The sequence below is a fragment of the Siphateles boraxobius genome, unplaced genomic scaffold (genome assembly GCF_051911475.1).
Source record: "Siphateles boraxobius isolate OS27281-9 unplaced genomic scaffold, OSU_SipBor_1 31, whole genome shotgun sequence".
Classification (NCBI taxonomy): Eukaryota; Metazoa; Chordata; class Actinopteri; order Cypriniformes; family Leuciscidae; genus Siphateles; species Siphateles boraxobius.
In genome coordinates, this window is record NW_027508931.1 from 2,129,029 (window position 1) to 2,135,738 (window position 6,710).

Genomic DNA, 6,710 nt, shown 5'->3' on the forward strand with positions numbered 1-6,710 from the left:
TTGATTTAAAGGGATAGTTCACCAACAATTAAAATTCTTTCATTAATTACTCACCCTCATGTCGTTCCAAACCTGCAAGACTTTCGTTCATCTTCAGGACACAAATTAAAGGGACATTGTGTAGGAATTTCTCCCATCTAGCGGTGAAGTTGTATTTTGCATTCAAACGAATTGTCCTCTCCAGCACCTCGCTTTTTCAAATGTGTGTTGCATCTACGGTAGTTATGTACCAAAAAGCTATGACAGGATGTCTTCTAATAGCACTTTGTCGAGTTTTCCTTCGGGTGAACAGGTTTGTTATTTCAAACAAACTGCAACTTGACACAACGAACAAACGAATGTTACAGTATGAATAATAACAGTGCAATGCAGTCTTTTAAACTTGCCGGGGCAGTGAAGCGCCTCTCACTGCTCTGCTATGCCGTTTTTGCTGCTTTCAGTTACGTGACGCTGGCTCTGAACGTAAACGTGTTGTGGAAACACGTTGGCCTACTTTATGACCCTCTCTGCTATTATAGTTTTTCAAGATGGTGGAACGACATGGAAGCCTCTGTGGACCTACCCGTCAAATGTATATAAAGATAATAAATTCTTCATTTTATGAGGATAAGTCAGATAATTGACAGAGGTATTTGTACACCATTGAGGACAAATTTATGAATACAAATATTGATTTTAGATAATAAAATACCTAAAAAACTACACATTGTCCCTTTAAGATATTTTTTGATGAAATCTGAGAGCTTTCCTACACACCTACCACCAAGAAGAGATTGTAAAAACTAATCCACATGAATTAAGAGGTTTAGTCCAACTTTTCTGAAGAGACTCGTTTGATTGAAGAGATACGAACAGATTGAATTTAGGCTTTTATTCACATATTAACATTCATCAACTCACACATCAGTTATGGTAAACGGAAGTTCAAGCATTTTTGTTTGACGTGCAAGAACCAATGAGGTTCATTCTTGTGTGTGACGCAGCACATTTGAGCTTCTGCAAGAGGTTTGTTCTCGTGTGTTAAGCAAGTCCGGTTGAACTTCTGTTCATGTTTGCTGACCAATGTTTATATGTGAATAAAAGGCAAAAATTCAAAACCGCTTAATTCACATGGATTAGTTTTACGATCTCTTTATGAACTTTTTGAAGCGTCAAAGTGTCATGTGCGTAGCTGCCAATGGAGGGACATAAAGCTCTCAGATTTCATCAAAAAGATCTTAATTTGTGTTCTAAAGATGAACGAAAGTCTTAAAGGTTTGGAATGATATGAGGGTGAGTAATTAATGACAGAATTTTCATTTTTGGGTGAACTAACCCATTAAACGTACAGGGGGATTGTAACTTTTACAACTGGCTCCATTTGGTGGATCTATGAAAAATAATGCCCACAAATGCCATCACAAGCCTGAGATTTCAAAAGGAAACAATGCTGTAAACAATAAGGGAAACAAAACATATTTTTACTTTTCTCAGAAATCAGAAATAGCCCAAAATAAAAATATAAAAAATCTTATTTTTAGATCACAAAATCATTTTTCAAGGCATAAATAAAATAATAATCACTGTTATAATCTAAAAACACAACAATAATTAACAATCACTAAATGAACAAACAAACAAGCAATATTGTATAATGTCTAATTAGCCAAATTGAAAGGAAAAAAAATGTAAGCAATCACCTCTGTCCAAGCTCTTTTGTCCTGTACAGTCACAGTCTGTGTCAACTTCATTCATGAAGCTGCTGGGCTGTGCAAAGCTTAATCAAGTGCTTGCTTAACCAACTCAATCCTCCTTAATTCCTATTAATTTAGCATAATAGCAATCCTCTCATCTGGAATTAGCGACAGCCCAGCAGAAACCCTTCGGTCTCTGCGGAGCAGCAAACAGTCCAGCCAGCACATTCATATCCAATTGGATATGTATGTACATACAAGTGTGTAGATGAAAATGGTTAAAATTCATAACCCTTGCATAAGACCCCCATCAAGTCTGCTTTACACCTGTATTACATTTTCCTCTTCAATCAGCAGCTTTTGGGTCGAACGTACGACTCGCACTTCCCATGAGAAGCAGAAAGCCATTACAGAGAGCCAGGGCTCATTTGCAGAAAGATTGGAGATCTAACATCACATCTGAGGGGGGAAAAAAAGAGAATGAGTATCAAAGTGGATAACAGGAATGATTTATTTCACTTTCTTTCCTCCATGTTTTTTCCTTTGTAAAAGATTGCTTTTTGCTGCTTGCTCTCTGAAAAAGTGTATTTAAAGCAGATGGCTATTTCACTGAATTTCACGATTCATGCTGTAACTATGAGAATGCATGCATATGGATGTATAGAAGGCAGACACACACACATACACATTTCTAAGAGGAATAAAACTGAACCTTGACCTTTGGTAGATGCCGTTGACCTCCAGGGGGAGAGATTGTGCCCTTGAAACAGCAGAACTTTCGCGATACACATTCGAGAAGGGGATAAGTGTGAAATAAGTAAAGCCTACATTAAAAATAAAATAAAAAAAATACAAGAAAGTGAAAGCTAGACTGGACCACATAAACTTTACAAGATTCATACTACAAGTCGTAGCACCGTCGTCAAGTTCCTTAGACTAGAGTAGACTCCTCCAGTAAAACTACAACAGTATCTGAATGCAGAATCAAAAACAAAGCATTAGTTCAGAATATTGTAATAATGCTTTTCTGAAGAACAGATATGATGTAGCCTGTGGCAACAAGGGCATCACTGCACACTGGCAGGGGGTAAAAGACAAACTTGGGGTGGGGGGAGGGGGCCGTCTGGTTTTTAATGACCCAAAACTTTAAATACTGCATAATATATAATAAAATGGAGAGTTCATTTAACTCTCACAATAATTCATGGAGACACCATTAGTATCCATTATTCTTAATGTCAACACTGTAAACAGTAAATATGAGCGAGGCATCTTCCAAGCTCCAAGGGAGAAGCAAAAGCGAAGTTGTAATCAGCTGGAAGAAGAACCAAAAACAATGCATTAAGCTAAATGTTCGAAAATATCAAAACAGAAAACATGAATTCAGACGGGATGCATTTACACGGATGTGTCAGTCAGATGATGAGCCATTAACATAAAGCACGTTTTTACCATGCATTCCTAAATAACATCCTCCGCACTTCAAATGAACAACTCTTTAATGAACTTCTGCATTAATTAATGTTGCATTTATTTAAACACGAACTAAAGAGCGCTTCATAGACGGCCTTGAGGAATTGTTCCTCGTGAATCGTGAATCACTTGCCTGAATCCAGACTTGAGAGGGTCAGTGCCTCGCATGACTGACAGCGCTGGAAACACCTGCAGCCTGTAGCTGAAGCAGTACTGATTGGCACAGTGGGCATGCTGCCTTTCAGCTGGTCTTTCAACAACAAAAAAAAGAAGAAGAAAGGAAAATAAAAAAGAAATATACAGCCACTTGTCATCCCTTCCAATCTGCTTAGTAATGAGAAGGCTTTCCCCTCTGGGTAAAAAGATCTGCTTTAATAGATTTTTAATGGCTTTTTCCCCTCTCTATAAGAACCACTCTCAGCACCCAATAGCATGTGAAAAAAGCACCAAGTAATTCCAGCCTCAGTGGTGTGAGGTCAGCAATTATAATACACAGAAATCACTAAGGCTTTAACAATTGCACTAAATCCATTTTCATTTTTCAGTCTGATAATGCTATGCTAACATGATGCAATAAGGGAAATCTCCATTAAAATATACTTACTAACTATCAAAGGCTATATAGGGAAGACCAGGAATGGTTGTAGCACAGGGTCAGTTGTAACAACAACACTTGGAAAGTACGGGGATGAAATAACCATCATAAATGACAACCTTTATCCTGAGCTCAGTCAAATATAAAATATAAAGGATTTACATGACAAAAAACTATTTTGAGATGCAACATTTCACTTCTTGATTCTAATTTGATCAGGTTAATGGATATTAAATGACAAACTATTGTCATCTGAATCCGATTTAATTTGATATATAGCATTTACTCAAAACTATTGTTTCCTCTACTATATATTATAGACTTAATACAAAGGCATTCGTGCATTGAACATGTACAACTAATTGTGAGTTTAAATAATATATAAATAAACATAAATATTATTATTTTATATCTACAAGAGATTCACATGATGGTTTCATTCGGGATGAAATTGCATTACACTCTTAAAAGTGATCCTTTTCTATATAAGAAAATTATTTCCCCCGCTAAAATGAATTTAATCAGAATTCAGGACTGCAGCCAAAACTGTAATATCACGAGACACAAATGCAATTAATACATTGGCAGATTTTTGACATTCTTGAAGATGTCCTCATGAATGTGATTCAGTGAGCTATAATTGCTTACCTTGGTTTGTCACCATCATTTAATGACTTATGACAACAGAAGTTCAATTCCAAACCTATTTGTCTCAGCACCTCTGCTGACATGAAGATCACGGCGTACCTTGAAACAGACGACACAAACTGTGATGCAGCTGACATTCCCCTGCTGACGGAGAACCCTGCGAGACACAGGAGCCTGTAGTTGGTCTGGGAGCTCAATGATAACCTTCACAGAATTAGCTGCAGGGGTTATTCATACAATAATTGTTTCTGCCAAACACATACATCTCCATGTCATCCAAAAATGAATGTGATTTCTCTTGCTAAATAATAGATTATGCACCACGTAGCTCTGATTTCCCCTCCTCATATCACGATCATATCCCGCGTTCACATTTTCATTAGTTACCTAAGATGTAAATAGTGTTTGTATTTAAAGATTTCAACTTGGGTCTCCTTTATTTGCATGTAATTGAACTTGTTAATACAAGTGCTTAATCCTTTGTTGATTAGTACCTTATATTCAAGAGAGGGTAATTTAGACCTCCAATTACAAACACGAGTCTTGATTGCACGGCCCTTAAAACAAGGCAATGATCTCTTAACATGGCACCGTTAAATTTTCCGTTACTTTACAGTAGCCAATTTGCTGCTCCGTTATCCTAGACCGTTGACCGAGGTGAGGTGTAAGCGATAAGCACCCGCTCAGACTAATGTCGTCTCCTGTGGCTTGGCACCACACTCGTGGAACAAACCAAAAACAGGAACACCACGAACACCGAGACATCGGCTCGGGTTTCTCACGGCTCACGTCAGCCTGTCAAAGCCACAAAGGCCTGGCCTGTCACCACGCGGTGACACTCTACTCCTCCTCCAGGTCTGCTACGGTATCAGCAACGGGGTAAAGGTCAAAGAGTCAATGAGGAATTAAGACATGCTTGCCTGAGCATTCCCCATGCAGCAGTTCAACACTCAAAGAGGAAAAGGAAGAGCCAGCTGTTCAGGCTAATAGTGCTGATCAGATTTCGCTGGGTGTCTAAATGATTTCCATTAAGGCCAATTAGCCCCCTCACTGATGATGTAATATAGGGGCTTTCTGCCTGTATATACACTGGGAATGAGGAGGCAGGTATGTAACAGAGTCAAACACTTTTACGGCATTTGTATTTAAATTGGATGAAATTCTTAATAAGGGCTATTGGCAATTCAATACAGCCCTGATGGTTTGAAACTGCCATTATTTTTACAAGATTTAGTCATCAGACAATGGCTCAATCTAATCAAAATCACTAGGAATTAAGATTTGCAAGACAAGAGCCAAGAGGTCTATTGATTTGCATGTAATACATGATATTATCACATCGCTGCTGCTACTAAGAGAGAAGGCGGCAAGGCCAGAAAATCGAGAACTCTGATTAATGTGCCCGGCAGAAAGCTTTGAGAAGTCTAGAGGATCAATATGGTAGTTTGTCAAAGCCGATCTCAGAGGTAATGTGACGAAAGATCCTGCAGAAGAGAGCTGGAGTCAGCAAAGCACATTATCAGAAATCAAAGCATCCGAGAATGACAGGGGGAGGGGGTTAGGGTGGGCTCTGAACGAAGGCCACACTTCCTCTATTGTAATTAAAAACCATTTTATCAGACCTGTCCTCCAAACAATCCCTCTTGCTTCCTATTGACAATATGCCAGGCAGGGCGTGGGCTCTAATTTGACTGTAAATAAATGAGCTGAAGGTATTTAAAATTCTGCATTAGCTTTAGGGAGGAAAACAAGTGGAAAAATGAGGAGTTGCATAGCTTGTAAACTTCAAAGAATACATTGAGAAGCATCATAATAATGCCTAATAATCATGATAATGGCATAATGATCTGCATCCCACGTTTGACCAAATCATTTAATCAATAAAAAAAAAGACTTCTCAACAATGTCAAATTTCAAAATGAGCTTGCCTACTTGCACCAAAAGGATGACAAACACAATAACCAATTTGATAAATAATAATAAAAGACGTGCAATTAAGTATTTTACCTTGGAAAGAACAGATGTTCTTGAATAATCTGGTCAAACTTTTAATCAGTGGTTCTGAATTTTGCCCCTAAATTTTTGGGGGTTTTATCTCTTATTATTTATCCTACTGTTTACTTAAATAGATTCAATTATTACTCAAAATTTGGGGGAAATATCTTCTTTGGTCTTCTTTTGGTCTATTAATAAAAATACTATTGTTAAATAATGTTAAATGAGAAATACGTTTTTTATACATTTTTTTAATTTTAAGTTATCAATCTGATATTTACAAATTAATACAAATTGTGTGTTAAACTGAAAAGAAAACTCCAAAG

At 37.5% G+C, this 6,710-nt stretch overlaps 1 long non-coding RNA gene across 2 annotated transcripts; it reads right to left on the reverse strand.

Annotated features, from left to right (window-relative positions):
- Positions 1-1,441: 1,441 nt before the first annotated feature.
- Positions 1,442-4,546, reverse strand: LOC143759231 (uncharacterized). Of its 2 annotated transcripts, none has more exons than XR_013186052.1 (4): positions 4,489-4,546; positions 3,280-3,396; positions 2,392-2,988; positions 1,442-2,132 (listed from the first exon to the last, which is right to left on the reverse strand). It is a non-coding gene; the product is annotated as an uncharacterized LOC143759231 (long non-coding RNA). The 2 variants fall into 2 exon arrangements; XR_013212197.1 differs by having other exon boundaries at positions 2,392-2,497; positions 4,489-4,540.
- Positions 4,547-6,710: the final 2,164 nt, after the last annotated feature.